Raw genomic sequence first — 21,346 nt, 5'->3', positions numbered from 1 at the left:
AAGCGTGACTAAGCTGAAGAGAGTCTGACGAGGATCCTCGCTTGGCTCAGAGAATATATTGACCACATTGGTCAATCTGGCTCTGCCAAAAGAGGGACATGAAGTATCTAATTTTAGACAAGAAAGGGCCGGAGTAGGTGGCGGAGGGAGTGTTTTTTATCCTGGGTGTTGTGAATCTATTAGTGTCTAATAGGAGGAAAGGAAGTCTCATTTGTTCTGAATGAAGGCGAGGGAGGGATGTGGAGGTAATAACGTGTATGTTTCATGTGCCCATCTGGGCCATCTCAGAGAAAAGAAACAGCAAAAGGTCTCTTGTGTAGCTCAATTGCTCTGTATAGATGTGTATATGCTCTGCATGCTGTGAGCATATATCTGTGTGATTTCTTCCCACGTGTAAGTCTTGCCCTTGTTCTTGGCTTATGTCTAAGAGCCTAATGTATAAAAAGGGGTTTTTCCTGCCTGTGTCTACGTGAAAATGTGTTAGTACATCAGGTGGTGTCAGTCGCATGTGAATGAACAAACACAGTTCTTTAATTTTTTGTGAATGTATGACTGCGTTTTGTATGAAGGTGGAAGACATACCAAGGATGAGCAGTACATCGTCTTTTTTTCAGTAGGTGGAATGGATGCTACATTGAACAGTTTTAAGGCTAGTGCAGAATTTAGCAAACATGTAATCTTTACCAGTGACGTTGTGCTCTTTAACTGATGTTGTTCTGCACTTTATTGATCCAGGATATCAGCTCACTTTTCTTTTGTGTTATTAGTTAGCTATTAATGTAATTCTTTGGACACCCACCTTAACTTGAAACCATGCTGTTTAACAATGTTTTGCCTTAATCACCTAATTCAGGGTTCCTCCAACTTTTTCTGTAATAAGTTAAACAAGTTCAATGAAAATCAATCTGAGCTTCTAATATTAGAGTTTTAATAGTGACCATATGAGACAACATCACATAGGGACCATATGGAAGATAACCAGCCGGTACCCCCTCAGTGAATCTGGCAGGGCTGCTAGCAGTAATAAAAACAAATGCATTGTCAATGTGAAATGAGTCTACATGGGTAATACACAACAGCCACAGCTGCAATGTCCCTGGCACCCAGTTAATATTAATAATACATTTTCCCAAAACTGCCTGATGTATCCCTCAAATATACACTTTAAACATTTGTTTTAATTCAATTATTTTACCCCAAACATCAGTTTATGAGTTCTGAATGGACACATTTAATTCTCAAATACACACTTTTCAATTGTGGTACCCATATATTAATTCAACCAAACAAACACTTCTAATGTAGTGGTCTGGGCTGCACACAGGAGAGCTACTTACAGGTAGCAGGATAGCTCTTCATTGAAGAAGCCTGCCATAAAGCATCTCAGTGTCACTTGGGAAATAGGTGAAGCTATCACTGTGTGCCAATAATTCTGTCAACCCTGCAGCAGAATGTGAAGGAGGCACTGCGGTCATATAACAAGCTGGTGTCACTGCTATTAAGAAACTGCTTCTGATACAACTGTGGTTTATTCTATAATGGTCATTCTAATATTTATGGGGCTCCAAGTACTCATAAATACCATGAAAGACATAGTTTTGCCACTATGAGTTTTCTGTATAGCAGACGGATCTGTTGGTCTGAAATGCCTGTTATTGGTACTTATACAGCAGAAGTAGTGCTGAGAATAAACAAAGCACTGTCCACTTGAGAAAATATTAAAAGATGATACAGGATCCTGTACACCAGGCCTTGAAAAATCCATTACAATTGCAAGTAAAATCTTAGCAGGACCAACTATTGTTAGCACTTACTGGACCCTGCTGGCAGTAAACGTAAGCTGGAAGAAACAGGTATTATGTTTGTTCAGAAAGTAAATGAGCAATTAAAACACCTTTAAATCTGGTTTTATCTAGATGCATTTGCCAACTGCTCAAGGACAGAGGTCAAATGTCAGTTTGTCTTTTTACTAATTGTTGCTCATGTGTTCCTGGAAAATGGTGTTTACTTTTCTTTCTCTTTTTACAGTTAAAGCTTTTTGTCAAGTGAGCTATTTGACAATAATTGTGAAACAAAATGCAGTAAAATGTCAATTTCTTCTCAAAAACAACATTTGAACAGCTTGTAAATGAATAGTACAAGTAGATCAGGAATTATAAAATAACTTTTTTGTAATTCAGAAGTGTGATGCAAACAAAGATTTAAATTAATGGAAAACAAATCAGAACACTTTACTTGGTGATGTGCAAATGACAAATATTTTCAGAAACTTTATTTCCAAACATTTTACACTATATAGTTTTAAACCACATGTCAGTGACAACATCTGTGGCCATTTCAATGTAAACCTGCTGATTGCAAATGACAGTAGGCTGCTACTTTATGCTTTAGTTATGTATTTATTAAAAGTGATATTTTTAAAACATGATGTGAGAGACATTCCTGGCCAAGCCCTGATGACAAGGGCTTTAATTAACTAAGTCAAGTCTGCAGTCAAGTGTATCTTATATGTGGCTAGATTTGCCTTCTGTGTGGAGCTAATGTTTAGTCTATTAAATTCACCAAAAGCGTTTTCTGTACACCAGAGGTGCTGAACTTGTCTGTTTGAAGGTGCGCTCTCTCATATGTGATAAAGAAGAAAATGGCACCTCAGTGAATTAAAATACTTGAACAGGATCACATAATTTGAAACAGTTTATGGGTCAAGAGCATAATAATTAGATCAAGTAGATTATTTAAGTCACTAGACCTGCAGGTCTAGTAAAATGTTGGGGATTTTTCGAGCCCTGACACCATGTGAGGATTAACACCTTTAAATTTGCACACGTACTTTAAATGTATATATTCCATTCCACATATACATCTAACTTAAGGACATGTAAATTAAGTGAGTTGCCCAGAATAGTATGACTTTCAGTCAAGTGCTGAGGCAGGGATTGAAACCGGATGCCCGGGATACAGAGGGAACAACTTAACCGCAAGACCTCATGTCCTCAATATGAAGTGGTATCACTCTGGTTGGCTTATCATTAACTTCATTCCCTTGTGCCTCCTCGTTTACAGGTCCTGGACGGCTTTTATTCGACTGGGCGTTTACCCAGTGAGCTGGGCCACATGGAGGCCAGTTTTGAGAAACCAGGGCCACCAGTGGTGCCTCTGTCACTTTCCTTGACTCCATGAGGTTACCTGCAGCAGGCATGGGAAGGCTTGAACAAAGAGCGGGAGGAAGAAGGAAGGTTGAGAGAAAGTGAAGAAAGAGAGAAGAGAGAAGTAGAGAGACAGAATAGATGGATGGAAAGAGAGAGACGGCATGAGGAGACGAAGGGAGGCTTTTCGTTCCCCAGTCCTTCTCTGCTCATTTCCTCCTGTCTGCCATTTTCAAGCAAGAGCGGTACCTACTGAACCTGTCGGAATAGATCAACTGAAGTCTTTACGTTGTTCTCAGATGGCCTTGCATTGAGCTAATTTTTTATCGGAAATGATAGCACATTAGGGCCTATTGTGGTGTTAAAAAGGCTCAATTCGTTTCTTGTGCACATCACTTATTTGCATTGCAACTGATGCCAAAAACAACTGTTTTCTACCAGTTTCCGTACTGCCACCAAGGACAATTCATCAAAGCGACTCGTGCCTGCTAATCATGGCTTCTCTAGACCCACTCTTAACATGGCTGTACTTTTAATCCGGCACTAATACTTTTTGTGCAATTATCTGCTCCTGAATCCGACGCTAAATGACTGTGTCAGTCCCTCCTTGGCATGAAATCAGAGTAGCATTCCACCGAGACATCCAGTTTGTCTCTTTCATCTACCTGTCACAATAATGCGATCCGAAATCTATTTTCCTTTCGAACACCTGTTCTGTCCTCTTTGTACGTGTTGCATCTGTACATGCTGCTCGAGGTCTCCCTATTTCACACAGAATAACCGTGCCAGGGCTTGTATGATCAAACTAAAGCTGTGCGGGCAGTAGCACGCTATTCCATCACTGCTGAGTTCAATGAGTGGATTTTATGCATGCTTTTTATGGAATTGCCTGCAGAAACCTGGCATTGCGTTTTAAAGTCATGAATAATTTGGTGCGAGTTCATACCAGAAATCTCTTCACATGAAACACTATTCTGCTTGCATGCACAAGCTGTCAAGATTTTGTGCAGGAGGAGTGTGTTCTTCACTGGGCTACCTACCCTGTGCAATTTAGTATCATTAGCACAGATGGGCATGTCACTTCTTCCAACCCTTTGAAAATAATTTATGAGTACACTAAAAAGCAAATGTACAAGATGGCAAACAGAGCCAAGTTCAGTTCTTTTAGATAAAAAGTTGTGAAAGTTATCACACTGATGCCAAGTTACTATGAAACCAGTCATGTCTTTAACACTAAATATAATATCCAATGTTTATGGGCTTTATTTACTCTTTCCATAAGAATCACATGATCGTGTTTTTGGCTCTTCTAAGCCAAGACAAATCTATTTAGTTAAATTGGCATTTATCACCCTGCACACTGTTGTTGTGACCTTTGAAAAGAAACACCAGCCACTGTAAACGGTCCATTGCTCTGTGCTGTCAGTGTTTTGCACGCCTGGTTGCTGGGGTGTTGAATTATAAGAACTGTTCTGCATGCGATTAAACGTTTTCAGAATTGCTTGACTGGAGTGGAGACCTGGGGTATGGGGAAACATATCCGTGAACTCGAAGGACCGATCTGTTTTAATACAGTTTGAAATTTAGGAATTTGAAGATTATTTTCACCTATAGATGGTGTGAGCAAAATACCACAAGAAGATAAAGAAAGGCAATTGGTTGTCTTTTATTTTTATTTTTTATCTGAATGTATTTATTATTCGTCGTGTACGTGTGGACGAATTAGTATGGATGAAGGGATGGGTTGTTGAAATAATAGATGCATGAATGCATGTGTGGACCTAAGCGGAGTTAATGACATTGTGGGGATGGACATTTAAATTAATCATGAATACAAGACTGAGAGCAGAGGGTGTGAGGATGCATGTGTGCATAAATGAGAACGTGACGGTGAAGGGTGCATGAATGAATAGGAATGTGAGGAATCATAGATGGACAAATCCATAAGAGCAGGACGGCGACTACATACATGGATGAAGAATTAATGAAAAGGTGAGGCTGGATGATGAATGAAGGAGTGAAGATTGGTAAATAAATGCATGAGAGTTTGAGAATTTACATATGGATGGATTTATACATACATCCATTAGTAAGCAAACAAACTCATTTGTTATGCAATACAAGCAGTAGCTTGACTGCGGCAAAACATGCACTGACCCCCATAGACAGAAATGGAGAAACATTATACAAAATATTTTACTTTATACCCCAACCTACAAAACACAATGACAGTTTATAGGCATAAGCACCAAGCCTTTCAGATGGTGGAAATTAGTAGGGGTGTGTGGAATTTGCGTCATTTTCTTTTGCGTCATTATGCTCCATTTTTTGCAAATTACACGAAATGCCAATCCCTCTTTTTGGGATATATTTAAGAGCAAATGCATCCCGACGTATATTTGTGGCACACTTGTGCATTTAAACAAAGCACTGCGAACAACAGCCACCCACGTTATGTTCTTCGTGTGTCTTCCCAGTGCATTTTAATCACTAAAAGTTTGTTTTTTGTATATTACTACAGCAAATAGGACATAATTACATCAAGTGGCCTAATTGAGTAATTTTGGAAATTTTGCTTAGCAAGCACAACGCAAAGTTGCTGAAACTACATGGATTACGCCGACATAATTTAAATTTCACCAAGGGCTCAGAAATAAGGTGCAAAAAAATAGCAACTATAATTCTTAGTGGTACAATGGCTTACAAATTTGCGATGTGTGGCACTTCATCGCTGTATATCGCACTCATGACAGCAGGAAATGTGCATGTGTGGTGAGTTAAGTTTTGAGCTAGGGCTGGGAATACTAGTGATCCAAGAATAGGGAGAGAGGGGTTTAGCGGGTATTACAAACATTCACACAGTTTTAACGTAGTGGCTCTTCAGTGAGATCTTAAATAAAGCTTTTCATCCCATATACAACTGTAAATGCACTCCAAAAAGTTGGAAAAGTGTAAATTGGAACTGCCTGAGGTGGTGATTGGTGAACAACATTTTATGTGTGCTATGACTGAGTCCACTAACACCTCTGCTGGATGGTGAGGACTGACAAACCCAACCTAAAACTCTATAGGCATCACTATCCTTTAGTTGTTTTGGGGCAAAAAAGTATCACTACTGTATGAAAGTGCTATAACATGAAAGGACAGAGCAAATCAACCAGCAATTAAGTTAACATTATAAATAGCCTAAGATCGAAAGCAAGTTAATACAATGTATTATTTACTGACCACAAAAATGTGAATAACAATGATAAAGAAAAATGGTCAAAATGGAGTTTGTGGGTCAAATGATAGTCAATCGGAGAAACTTGACATGATAACCTATAAAACTCAATGCAATCCACTGAGAAAATTTCAACATTGTGTAAATACACTGACAGGCATCTGATATAGGAGTGAATGGTAATTAAGAACTTACTACTTCAACAAGGTATGATGAATCCATGAGAGAATCCTCTGTCTGAAGTTCCACCACCATTAAATCCCTGTAGCGGAGGAAATTTCACTGGTGGAATTTCCTCCAGATTGAACATTTCCTACAGGAGTTAGAGGAATTTACCTTACCACCCAACGCTAATTAATTACCCAAGAGACTTTTAAGAATGGCCTGGGCCAAAGGTAAACTGGCTTGCAAATGTAAGCAGTGGACTAGATTTATTCCATTAGGCATGATGGATAACACTAGTTTTGGACTTGGGGCCTCATGTAGAGGGGAACAGTAATTTGACATTCACCAAAATGCAGTTTGTTTCGCTACACCAACATCTCGGTTTCCCTACCCTATCAGGATGCTCGGAAAACACTTAGCACCTCATTATGAGAATGGCAGAGAGGTATCCCCTTAGGGGAGCAGGGGAAAGCATGAAGACTGGGGACTGAACTCATAATGGTCTGATTTATGTGTGGAGATAGTGGATGGGATGAAAGATCCTAGCCTACTAATATCCCCGACACATAAATTTGGATAGCTCTCAACGAGGGTCTTAGTTTGAACAGTACAGTTTTAACCTGCTCTGCCATGGAAACACATTACCAATGGGTCAGCTGTTACAAGACTGCCAGCTCCACAGCATTAGCATTAGCAGGCCTTACCTATTTAGAGTGGAACTTTCAGCACTACTTTGTCTTTCTCTGAACTACCTTCCAAGGCATGGTGGTCATGGGCCTTAAAAAAGCAGGAACATGCCCCCCACACAGTAAGGAACCCCCAACTATATCACAGTCATTGCTATTTTGTTCTTAAAAAACATCCTCTTGTTTTCAGCCTTTTTTGTTTTTTTAAAAACAGAACAAATTGTCCTCTGGGCCACCATGACACGGCATGATGACAGGCATTGCAGTTTAGCCAAACGTACTCCTGCTGTGTCAGTAAGCGTACATTTTTCAAGAAGTGTCCACCATACTTGTAGGGATGTTTAAATATGATTACATCAACGCCTCTGAAGAGGTAAGGGCACTGATGGGGATTCTGGGCAAGCAACTTAAAAACTATAAGCAGGAAGCTGAATTTCAACTATTCTTTAGCGGAAATCCATTCAAATACGGCCACCAAATGCACACTCCATTCAAAGATGGGCACCAAACATGAGATCATGTCAGTTTTTACATTTTTAAGGTTAGACCAACTCTTTCTTGTCAGGTGATTCATATCTTCAGTTCAGGTTCTTCCTTTCAAATGGTTCCTGTTCAGAGACCAGCCCCTTTCTGGCTGGTGCCTCAAGTTCAGAGACTAGGCCCTTCATGTCAGTTTGTAACTCTTCTACCAGAAAATAAAAACCATCTGAACAGTGTGCCAGTGCTTCTACTATTGGATTATTTGTTCCTACTTCAGGTGTACTCCAGGCCTACCGGTTCCAGCTCTGCTCAAGTCCTACCAACTCCACTTCTGCTCCACTCCTGCTAGTACACACATCAGCAGAAGCAGAAACCTGAATGGTAGCCTGTGAGACCCACTGGCCAATAGACTGGGAAGAAACCTTGTTTCCCAGGGTATCAGAGCCAAAAGAGAAACAAACTCATGGACTTACAAAAGTCCTTGGTCATAGACAAATAGACAGACAGTGCACAGCCCACATCCAAGGACAACAAAACCCCCTACACATCCGAGGGAAGACAATTTCCTGGTCAAAATGGAAAGAATAGAAAACATTATAAAGAAAAGTGGGATCAAGTTGGAGCACAACCCGGTCAGGAAAGAAGAGCAAAAAAGGAAGAGAGGAAAGAAGAGCCTCCAGTTCACCCAAATGCCTAGCAGACATGATGGCAATTAGAAAAGAATCTTAGCAGACAACCATGACAAGAGACAGGAATCCAGAGGTTCAAAAGAAGCCAACTGAAGACCCCTAAGAACAACCAACATATCCCAAGAGGGAACAGACTTAGACACCAACCTGAATGTCTTTAGGAGCCGAGACATCAGAGGGGAAACCTTGGAAACATGAAACGCCGTGACTGCAGCCCACTGGACACAAAGCACAAAGTGTGGACGGAGCCAGCACCCTCAAGAACCATCTCACGAAAAATCCAGAACAAAACAACATTCCACTATCAGGGGATCCAAGACTTTAGCAGAACACCATTTCTGAAAAGCACCCCAGTGCTTCTTATGTCTTTAAAGTGGAAGGTTTATGAGAGCAATGGATATCGATAAGCATGACCTCAGAACACCCAAGACCCATGCAATTCAGACTCTTGCGCCTTGTTCCTCCTTGCCTGTTCAGATAAGACCGGGAGACCTGGTTGTCCATATGAACCACAACTTACAGCCCCACCAACTGAGGGGAAAAAAGGACAGGGCCTGTAACACTGCATACAACTCGCTCCAATTTATGACTGACATGCTTCCCAAGCCGCCAAAGGACCTTGCCTCTCCTGATCCTGGAACAACGCCCCCCAGCACCATAGGCTGGCATTTGACGTGAGCTACACTAGTGGGGGATAGAAGAACGCCATGTCCCGCAACTGGTTTAATTCCAGTTGCCCCCAAATCAAGGTATCTTTGGTCACAGGATCACAGGAAGCGGAAGAGTCTAGTCGCACAAGCAGGGACACCAAAAAGTAAGGACATGATTCACCAAGGGCTTGAGATGAAACCATGCCCACGGAACCACTGCTGTGGAGGCAGCCATCAAACCCTGCAGACATGGAAGACTGTCCCAGGAGACAATCCACTGAGTTCTGAATATCCATCACTCTCTGAGTGGGCAACCGGGCCATCCCCTGCACAGAGTTGAACAGTATCTCAATAAACAACTTGGCCTAGGTAGGTTCCAACTGGGACTTGGGAAAGTTGATCAGGAAACCCAACTCCTGCAGTGTCTTTAGTAACAGTTTGAGATCTTGCTGAAGCTTAAAAAACTGTAGGGGCAGATATGAGCCAGTCATCAAGGAATGGAAAAACAGAAATGCATTGTAAGAGAAACAGGGCCGCCCCTAGGGCCTACACCCTGAGAGAGTTTGCCAGATGAAAGGACAAGACCCGGAACGGTTGACCTCCAACAGCAAACCAGAGATACTTCTGACTCGTCGGATCATTGGGGACATGGAAGTATACATCCTAAAGATCCAGCGTGACCAGGAAGTCGTTTCTGGCCAACAAAGTAAGAATAGATTGGATCAAAACCATCTTGAAATGTTCCACCACCAGCTCCTTGTTCGGAGTCTTGAGGTGGAGGAATGGCTGAAGCCGAACATTGTGCTTCGAAACCAAGAACAGCAGGGAATAAAAACAAAAGAAATTCTTTGCGAAGCAGGCACCGGGATGATTGCCCCTTGTTCTAGAAGAAACTGAACCCCCTGGATCATGGTCTGACCCTTTGATCCGCCTCTTTGCAATGGGTTAGCAAGGATCCAACCCCAAGGAGGAGACCCACCAAAAAAGAATTTGATAGGCATGGCCAACAACCTGTAGGACCCATGCGCCCACACCGTGATATCAGATAAAAACTGATACAGCAACTCCATATCAGCCAGGAGTGGGGTGCATTTACCATCAGAGTGCATCAACTCATACAAAGACTGAAAAACCTTAAGAGGCATAGGAAGCATATGTACTGGTCCAGATAGAAAAGTTTGCAGCGGCACAGGATCTTTTCGGAGACGCCTCAACCCTATTATTTGCCACATTCGACATTGTGGAATCTTCTGAAGCTAAACTAGAAGTGGATGCCTCAGTGGCCAACATAGTACTCACTTTTAGAATCTGGGGAAATAACTCCTCAAAGTCCTGCAACACATAGCGCTTACTCAGAAAGCAAGGAATGGCATGTCTATCTGGAGCCATTCATTCATTAGACAGGATAGATTTGATAATATCATGAAAGGGCAAATTATTACTCTCCACAGTATTATAATGTGAGTAAAAGCCCTCCTCCAGCTGTGGTTTTTCACCAAATCCCAGTACCTCCCTCATGTGGAATATGAGATTCTTCAACTGCGAGCCTTGAATTTACTTGCCCTTAGGCTCAGAGTTAATGTCATCCTCAGCCTCCTCCAAACAAGGTTGTTTAAAGGCAGATTACCCATAGCGATGTCCACAGCGTTCCTAATAACAGCCTGTAGCTCCGAACAACAGATCTGGAGCACTTCCTCTCCTTTGCCCTAAGGAGGCACCTCCGTATGATTCTCCTTACAGGTGTGCTTACTCATACTATAAAATGCAGTAAAAACAAATGTGCTACAGCCAGGGCCGGACTGGCAATAGCGGGCACCGGGCATTTCCCCGGTGGGCTGGAGGGGTAGGGGCCGGTATTGTGGCCGCGGGGTGCTTTTCTTACGGGGCCCCAGTGCTGCAATATCGGCGGCCTGTAGAGTGTCAACCCAAAAAAATTATCTGTGTTTTACCTTGTTCTGCTAAGTTGGCTCACACTTTTTTTTACCAGTTTGGAGACAGGCATTATATATTACAAATTCCGAATTTTCTCTGATGCCCAAAAGACTTGACCTTGTTTAAGGACTGGACCACCATTACGATCTCAATGGCCCCAACTGAAAAAACACAACTGTCTAACTGCATGGCTGTAATGATTCTAACATACCATTTTATGCAATACCAATTAACGCCATTTAGACCAGTTGCGAGGTGCACCTGGAATCAAGTGCAACAGCCCCCAGAACAGGTCGTTGGATGTAAAAAAAATAAATAAAAAAAACAGCAGATACAATCAAGTCAAAACTGCTTCTAACTGGTCAACCAAATTGGTAAAGGGAGGCAACAACGAAAACTGCTGATGTAGTCAACCACGATAAACTTATCCTGTTCATCATTCTCATTCGTTATGTGTCAATAATTTCAATATAATGTTAATTGAAAAATTTGAGTACATTGAAAATGATGTATAATGAGCAAAGGTCCAAACAATATTAATTGTAGGCTATAGGTGGATAATAGTACCTCTTTCATCTCATTATAGTTTCAATAGTAAATTGACATTTCCAAAGGCGAAGGTAACTTCAAGTTTCATTATTCTGCTGAAAGCAGAGCAGGCGGCAAGAAAAGCTGCTTTCAGCCCTGAACGGCGGTTAGAAGCGCTGATCAATGGCCACAGGCTGCACATTGCTCTGCCAATCTTGTTGATAATGAGGATAAACACCCTCATTTGTGAAATTAATCAGCTGCACTCGCTAGAACAGGACTAAAAACACCTACAACTTCCCCACAAACTTAGTTAAGTGTCAAGGTTTTTAAAGGCCTAGTTAGCAAGTATATTAGATGAGAAATGTCAGTTTCCCAATTTACGAGTCTGACTTGTCTCTTGTGATTCGCCATCGCCTCCAGCCATTCTCCTCTTACCTGAGGCATTCTCTGGCAAAAACCTGATGCTCCCAGTCATTCTGCATTCCTGCGTTTCTTCAAAAATAATTGGACAGGCACCTCTCCATAAACAATCATCATTAGTTATATAAGGTACACAGTCAAAGAGTGCACACGAATAAATACACAGCTATTGAATTCCGAGTCCCGGGCCAAACAATAACAATTTGGGGCCGTTCAGCAAACTGTGATTGACAGGGCCCTAATGCAATTAGCACTTGCCCTCGTTGCCTTGCGACAGAACACCTTGATGCGCAGGAAGGAAGTCCTTTCGCTGGATGAGTGACACAGACATTGACCAGCCGGTTTGTCGCTCCTCGTGTCCTCGTGCCCACAATCCGTCTCCAGCCCGCCAGATTACACTCATTATGGCATCTGTCAGTAAGGGAAATGCAAACTGTCACAAGCAGCAGCTCATCTGCAACTTTTTACCCATTCTTTGTTTTTTAAGCATATTTCTGCTGTTTGTGACTGGTTAATATAATTGCGCTGTTACTGTTGGGGTGAGCGTGTTGCTGGTTGAGAACGGAATGATTAACTTGTAATGCGCCAAGGCGTAGGATCCTTCTGGGGGAATAATGCAATGAAAATGAGAAGTAAATAATCAGTAAGCGAAGTTCTACGAAAAAATATCCTGTGTGAGGAGGAGGACTTACGTACATTTCAAATGTCAGTTTGACTAAGGTTCTAATATTTACAATGCAAAATAGGTATAACTAGGAAAAAGCTGCAATTCTAAAAATATACTCATATATATTATTTTCCGCACACATAATAATAATAATAATATTCATACTGAGCATTAACCTTTTAGCACAGCTATTTTTTAATGGTAATTTGACTCTAACTTATTGGCAGTCACCCTGTCATGTTGCGTTATGTGGCCAGTAGGTGTCGCCTTACTATTGGTGCATTATTTTATTTTTTCCTGCTGACAGGCATCAATTGCAACATACAGTTCTTTGCTTATTTAATTTAACACGTGGCTAAGTAACACAAGCAAAAAACTCGACTTTAGCAAAATATGAATACAAAAATAAAATAAAATTAACTGAAAAACGTTATACTGATTAAGTAAATGGGGATGGAGGACCTGCTGCAGCCGCAAGGAAGGACATTTAGGAGGGCCTTGCTCTATCTGCAAAGGAAACAGGGAGGCAGGAAGGCCCCTGATTACCTTGAGTACTATAGAGGAGATTTCTGAAAGAGTAGCATTATTTTGTTATGACCTCTCAGGGCCGGCCTTTGTGCTGGTGGCGCCTAGTGTGACAATACTGTTTGACCTCCCCAGCCCAATGACTTCCCTTTCCACAGATTCCCTCCCTACCACCCTCCAACAGTGGCCATCATCTCGCCTTGGCCACTCTCTCCTTTGTTTCATAGTGCTACTCATACCAGTGTAAAGTGCTAGAGAACTTTATATCATACACACACACAATACGTAGGCAATTAATCATCCGTGAGTAAATCAGTGTATATAATATGTTACATAAAACATTCAGGATTACAAGGTGTAGGAATCACTTCATCCATACTAATAGCAACACAAACTCATAATTTAATTCGACCACATTGGTTGGGTTTGGATTTACTATTGAGAATATATTTCTATCCAAACGAACCCTAAAGTCTAGGGGAAAAACACAGCTTCCAAGCCTATACCATGCAGTTTGCGCACAGCTCTTTGATGACAGTTCACAGGTCAAAGTGTGATATATCATGATTGTAACTCATGAACTGCAATAAAAAAGGATCTCTGTGAAAAAAGCAGTAACCCATTAAGGTATCCACATTAAATACAGGTGTGTGAGCTACGGTCTTTGCTGCAGGCATATTAGCCCCCTGCACTACTTTAGGAGGCGAAACTGACACTAGACAAAACCCGATCTCTCTCCAGCGGAACATAAATCACCAGACTTATCTTGACATTTTTATTGTTTCTTGGAAAACTGCTGGGCATAAGGAACTCTGCAGCAGGTGATTTTAACCCATACATTATTCCTAAACACAGCATTCCCACAGCACAGCACCAGTTGCAGCTGCACTGGTCACACCCCCCTAAAGCCGGCTCCGTGTCCACTGAAGCCAAGTGGAAAGAGACATGGGAGCACAAAGGTTGTAAAATGAGGCAAAAAAGCCAGGAGGACCGCAGAGAGAACATCTGCAGAGAAGGGCAAAAAGGATAGGTAGATTTTGGCTCATTGGGTGGGGCAAGATAGAGGGATGGAAACAGTCTGAAAACTTTGCAAAATAAGTCCGAGATGGCACAAAATAGTATGAAACACGGGGGGGGGGGAGTGGGGTAGATCAGGCAAGATTTACTAACGTTTTGCAGAGTGTTCGTTGGGTAATGAAAACTTGATGCACGTAATGGAAGGTTGACCAATGCGTTGCTTTGTATTACTTTGCATCAAGGGGCCGTTACTAGTGGGACGGCTTTTTAAGTGGATGGTTATTGATGAAATTCTCAGAAGCACATAAAGCAGCAACAGCCCATGATTCTACCAAGACTGGGCTAAACTTTTAGGACACAGGGGCCAGCTGTAAGATAAAGAAGAAGTAGGCTGAGAGGGCAATGGAGAGAACAGGATTAGGGCACATTAGCATGCATTATATTGACTGCACACGTGATGTAGTGTACACATTATACGTCACAATGAGTGATCCATGTACTCATTGCTAATTCAGAGCTGGGGTCATATTTGTGTCTCACTGAAATAAACGGAATGCATACATTGTTGATAGCCATGTAGGTAACTTCACTATTGGTTGTAGCATTATGGATAAACACATATGCAGCATAGCACCTTTTATAGAAATATGTTAGTAACTTGAGGATCTAAACCTCCAGTTAAAGATCTCTTCACATCAATGGGATAGATAAAAACAGAGGACATCAATGGAGTAGACAAAAACAGAGGCCACAGTATGTGACTTTCAAGCGCTTTGAAACCTGAAGATGAGGTCTCTTATATGCAAAAACTGCACTAGAAAATACAGCAACCTGCTGCACACTTACCTCAGTATATTTTGTTTGTGAGTACAAGCACACCCTTACTACAGTAACACAGGTTATTCCCAGGACACTATCTAAAGTGCATCTGCTCATTCTCTATATAAAATAGAAATTTTAAATCACAAAATGCTATAGTGCTCAATGAGTGCATAGCAACAGCGTAGAGAACTAAAAGGAAAACATAGACACATTGTTGTGCGCACACCTTCCTGACCTACAGAGGTTGTGCGAATCCCACTTCCATCCCCCATTTGCTATCGCTGGTCTGAAGGAGTGACAGCGGATGTGGATTAGTTATGTAAAACAGCAGACCAATATGACTTTGCCCTGCATCCTTTTAATCCTGAAGGCGGTGGGTTTCTGCCGACTCTCAACATACAGCGCACACCCCTCTCTACGAACCTGCAGTTCAGATAAGGGTGTACTGTAGAGGGACTGCACTGTGTATGTGACAGACAGTTGTGATAGAATGCCAGAGCTCAGTCAGCGAAGCCTGGCCCAGCAGCAGTCAGAATGTGTCAGACAGTGACAGTGAGATGCTGAAGAACAGCTGGATTGACTATGGAAGAGGTGATGGAAGCATGATTGGAGAGATGCCCCTGTAATCCACACGAGAACTGTACTCAGAATGTGGGACAGAGAATAAAGGCTGCCCTCTAACATGAAGCTGTGGCATGTCTGTGTGTGAAGTGATTGCTAATGCCTAAATTACTTAGCGGTAATGGAGTTGCGTTTAGTTCTACTCTCTATCTTTCATTCCTTATGTATAAGGCTTATCTGCATCCCCAGATCCAATGACACACTATCGTTTAAAATAAAACATCCCTCCCCTGCCGCACCTCCTGCCAGTAATCAGGCTCTCAACCAACCAATATGTCAGTTTTTCATAGTGGCAGGGAGGGACTGTGAATGAAAGTGAGGGAGTAGGACTCAAAGTAATGCTATTACTGGTAAGTAATTTAACCATTACCTTATCGTTCCTCCTTCGCTTTCATTTCTTATGTATGAGATGTCCCAAGCTCACAAATAATGGACAACATGACACCTTCTCATAAATGCTACACAAAACAAGCTTCATTTGAAACAGATCCTCTTTACCCCCATTCCTTCCTAGAGTAAAGGAACCTATACCCCAAAACACCAGCAATATTATCACCTTCTGACAACCTATAGTGCCTCACAAAGATAGATGAGTCAAAATAAGTCACTGCATTACAAATTTCTTGTAGGGATGTTCCCTGGAATTCCTCAACTGTAGACGCCATGCTACGGGTTGATTTGTCCTGTATCTGTAACAGAGGAGGCTGTCCCTCCACCTCATATGCTTTATCAATCAAAGTTTAGATCCACCTACTTAAAGTGGCTGTGGCCGGCTTTTCACCCTTCTTATCCGAGCCAAAATTCACAAACAAGGACTCCACGTTTATAAAGGACTGGATTCTGTCTAGAGATAAAAGAAGCACCCTTGTCGGATCTAATAAATGTAGTCTAGATTTCTCATCCAAAGCAGGGGATGGAAAAAAATGCTGGCAAAATCACCTCCAGTTGTCTTTGAAAAGAAGAATTGATTTTTGAAACAAAAGAAGGTACAATCACTAACACCACCCTGTCCTGAAAGATTTTATAAAAAGGAAACCGACATGACAACGTTTCCAATTCACCAGACTGTCTGACGGATGTAATGGAGACAAGAAAGAAGGTTTTGAGAGTTAGAACGTGCAATTCATTAACATCCAAAAGTTCAAATAGAGACTTAGTAAAAGCCTTCAAAACTAAAGTCAAATCACAAGTTGAAAAGTAATGCAATGGTCTAAAACAGGTATTGGACAGACCCTTAAATTGCCTAGAAATCAACACTTCATCATTAACCACATTTCTCTAGGGACTTCTGATTGTGTAGATACAGACAAACTGAACTTTGAACCTTCCTGTAAAAAGTCCATGATCATTATCAAGCTGACAGACCGAGAATCTAAATCTCTCCTGTTACACCATCATGAAAAAGACCACCAGTTTCTGTTATAAGATCTCTGGCTCGAAAACTTCCAAGATGCCTGCAGAGGGACTACCAAATCATCTGGAAGTCCCTGCCCTCCCAAACCCTGCCTCTCAACCTCCAAGTAATCAGTTGGAGCATCCTGAAAGACTCAATTCACAGAATCGGAAAATGGAGAGGAGATGAATTTAACAGAAGAGTAAATGCTTAAGCTGCCCTCGAGAGCATCAAAAGAGGAAACCAATTGGCCCGCGGTCAATGAGGAACATTCTGAATTGTTGCAGGGATTCTGCGAAGTCACAGAACTATGCTTGGAATTATGGGACCTTAGTAGGTAGAGACTGAGTCATCCTACCACCTGAGTACCCATGAGCCCGGAACCGACTAACTATGGTGTCTCACCTGCCCTCCTACTCCGTCACTGAGGAACAAGTGATTAGACACCCCAGAACACAACACCCTGACACTCTGAGGAATTGTGGTTGCAGGACACACCTTTTCACTCACACACTCATACTAGTCCATAGTAGGTTCTGACAGAGACACAAGGAAAGTTTAAAATGTTTATTTAAACTATTGTGCTCTAGTGTGCAGTATATGTGCCACAACAAGTAAGAAAATGCCTAACACAAATACGGTCAGCAGGGCTAGTAGTCCATAAATCATAAATGTGGTTGTCATTATATACAACAGTGTATCCTTACCTCCCTCTACTCCTCCACTTCTACAGAAGCAAGATTAATATATATATATATATATATATATATCAGATGAGAAGATCTCTTGGTGTTAACAGCAGACCCCGTGTCTCAGTATACACTAGCTCAACATCCCAGACGTTGTCATGATCTTTTCCCTGGAAAGGCCCCTCTTCAAGTCTGTGTTACCTATATGTGCATACCTATATGACAGAAAGTATGTGTTCCCAAACAACAGCTGCATTTGTGTGTTTTGTCTAGGTGCTAGGGCCTGACCAGAACAGAATAACAAGGGGCATTGTTGTTGGACCTTGGCTACATGTTCAGACTAGATCCCAATAAAGGAACAGAGCGCAAAACAACAGCGTGTTTTGTGTGAAAGTCGACACAAGAGTGAGTCTGTTTTGAATAACATGGGAAATTAGATGCAGAATGTGGATTATGTACAGTCTCAAGGGGAAAAACATGGAGCAGGCTCAATAGATGCAAGACAGAGAATGCAAAATTCTAATGTAACAGAGGAAATGCAAATGCCACAAGCTCCTATGCCACAACTGAATGTTAGTGTACAAAGATACCAAGCAAATCTAAATTCTTACCAGAATGAGAATGTGGCTCAGCAGCATTTGATTGACATGGATGATAGTGATCCAGACCCGTTTGCATGACGGTGCCTGAGGGGGAGGCGGACTGTGTGCTTGGCGCAGCCTTGGAGGTAGACCAATGTGGTCCCTATGTAGAAGGAGAAGTGGATGGGAATACTATATTATTCCTTGTCGACACTAGTGCTACCCGCTCTACTGTAAGAACCTACCCCTCTCAGGAGAAAGTATCCAAGTTGTAGGAGTTACTAACAGAAAGATGTGTACCCCAATTTCGAAGCCAGTGACTGTTAATGTTGGATCCTTTGAGGATTGTCATCAGTTTGTGGTGTGGGATTCAAGTGCAGTGAACTTGCTTGGATGTGATTTACTTAGTAAACTAAATGGTACAATAGATTGCACAGCCAGAGGAATTGAATTCATATGAATGATAAAGATGTGGTTTTTAAACTTGCTCTAAAGAAAATAGATGACATGTTGTATCCTCTCCTGACGTGTGAGGATTTGTCTGAAAATTTGAGAGATACAATTCTACACTTTTTTAAGGTAAAGATATTGGATGAATTAAAGGTGTTGATCAAGTACAAACTACGGTAAAATGAAATGCAGAGTTTCCAAGAACACCACTATACAATTTGTCCCAAGATACAGATGCTGGAATTACTCCTGTAATTGACTCAATGCTTGAGCAAGGAACTTTGAGAGAAATTCGAGGTAGTCCATGTAATTCACCTATCATGGGCTTACAGAGGCCGAATGGCAAGTATCGCATTGTGCGAGATTTGCAGTACGAGTTGTCCTGTACCACCAAATCCAGCTTTGATTTTATTTCAGATTCCACGAGAGGCCAAATGGTTTTCAGTCATTGGCTGGTGCCAGCCCTTCTGTTTAATTCCATTACATGAAGATAGTCAATTTGTATTTGCTTTCCATTTCGTCAGTCATGTTTTGGCATGGGGCAGAGTTCCACAAAGGTATATGGAAAGCCTTTACATTTAATCAAATACTTAAAAAGAATCGTCAAACACTCAGAATGCCTAATCATTCTGTGTTATTTCAGAACATTGATGACCTACTGGTAGTGTCAACAAAGAGATAAGCTTGCTAGACTGATACTATTGCTTTACTGAATCATTTAGCAGAAAATGGACATAATGTATCTCTGACTAAGTTCCTGTACTTAGTACCTCATATTGAGAAGGCAGTGAGGAAAGTTTTGCAAGAAAGAATAAGAGCAATTCTTAATATGAATCCACCAATTTCGCAATAGGAAGTCTGCATGTTCTAGGGAATTGTGGGCTATTGCAGACAGTAGATTCCAAATTTGATTTGATACTAGAGCCTCTTCAAAGTTTGACCCACAAAGATGTGCCAGATCCGGTACCCTGGGATGACGATTGCATGGCTGCTTTCACAGAGCTCCGTAAATGATTTTTCCGAACACCAGCTTTGGGAATGCCTGATTACAATAAATACTTTGTGCTATTCTGCAATGAAAGGGAAGGTTGTGCTCTTCAGTGTTGACACAAATGCATGGAAGCAATTGCAGACCTATAGTCTATTTTTCAGCAACCCTTGATCCTGTTGCGGCTGCTTTGCCTGGATGTCTGAATGCAGTTGCGCCAACGTGCATGAGTCGTGAGCACTGTGTAAGTATTGTGATGGGTCACACACTGACAGTATTTGTGTCCAATTCAATGGAGATACTGTTGACACAGACATGCACACAGTATTTGACCAATAGCCATGTGACAAAGTATAATTAAGTCTTGTTGGGTGCAGAAACTGTGGCTCTGAAAAGATGTACGGTGCTGAATCCAGCTACCTTGATAGCTTTGTCATGAAATGAGAATGTGATGGAATGAAGCAGAAAATGATTGTTTAAACGTGACTGAGTTGTGTACAAAACCCCGTCTTGCTATTTTGATGAACCATTGCTTGAATCTGATCATGTATTGTTTGTTAATGGTTCTTGTTTCAGAGACAATGAAGGAAATCTGAAAACTATGTACGCTGTGTGTACAGTTGAAGGAGTGGTGGAAGCATCATGGCTGCAAGGAGTGTCTTCTGTGCAAGTTGCAGAGTGTATAGTTTTGACCAAGTGTGGACTATTTCAGAACAGCTCTGAGTTACACTTTAAACTGATAGTCAGTATGGCTTTCGAGTTGTACATGACTTTCGGCGATTGTGGCCACAGTGGGGATTCATGACATCTTCTGGTTTGCCTATAAGGAATGTCGAGTGTGTGAGTAACCTTTTGCAGTCCCTACAATTGCCTGTCAAATTGCTGTTGTGAAGTGTGTCGCTCATCATCAAGGTACTGGTTATGTTACAGTTGGTAACCAGTATGCAGATGATATAACTAGATATTGTGCGTTGAATGCACACACATTCAAAGAAGAAATTCTTGAAAGACACAGACGTTACTAGTTGTACCTTGATGTAATCAGCTTCAGACACGTGGGAGGAGGTTAGGAATCCGCATGATGAGGTGACAGAAGCAGTACAACAAGACTGGGTGCGAGCACATTGTACCAAAATAGAGGATGACATTCGGATTTTTATTGATGGTACACCTGTACTACCTGATAGTTTATTGTCACCAATAGCAAGACATTACCATGATCCTTCGCATGTTGGGATAGATGCAATAATCCACCTCTTTCAACAAGTGTGGCACAATCCCAGATATAGAGCAACTGCAGAGACCTTGTGTCACCAATGTGTGATGTGTCAGCCACAAAACCCAGGAAGAAGAGCTCAGGTTGTCTCGGAACCTACTGGTAAACCAGCAGGTGCTTTTAACTGAATGCAAATTTACTTTATAGAGATGCGCTCCTTGTAATAGCCTGAGATACGTTTTGGTTATCGTGTGTATTTTCTTCAAGTGGCTTGAAGCCTATCCCACTTGTAGGAATGACAGTTTGACTGTGGCTATGTTATTGTTAAGGGAAGTGATTCTGTGTTTCAAATTTCCGGCTTCTCATGAGTTAGTTAGACCACAGAACTCATTTTAACAGTGAGATCCTAAAAAATGTATGTACAGCACTACAGTTTGAGCAGAAGCTTTATTGGA

Source organism: Lissotriton vulgaris, chromosome 3_1 (assembly GCF_964263255.1).
Source record: "Lissotriton vulgaris chromosome 3_1, aLisVul1.2, whole genome shotgun sequence".
Lineage (NCBI taxonomy): Eukaryota > Metazoa > Chordata > Amphibia > Caudata > Salamandridae > Lissotriton > Lissotriton vulgaris.
The sequence above is the reverse complement of the archived record's forward strand: the minus strand, read 5'-3'. Positions refer to the sequence as shown.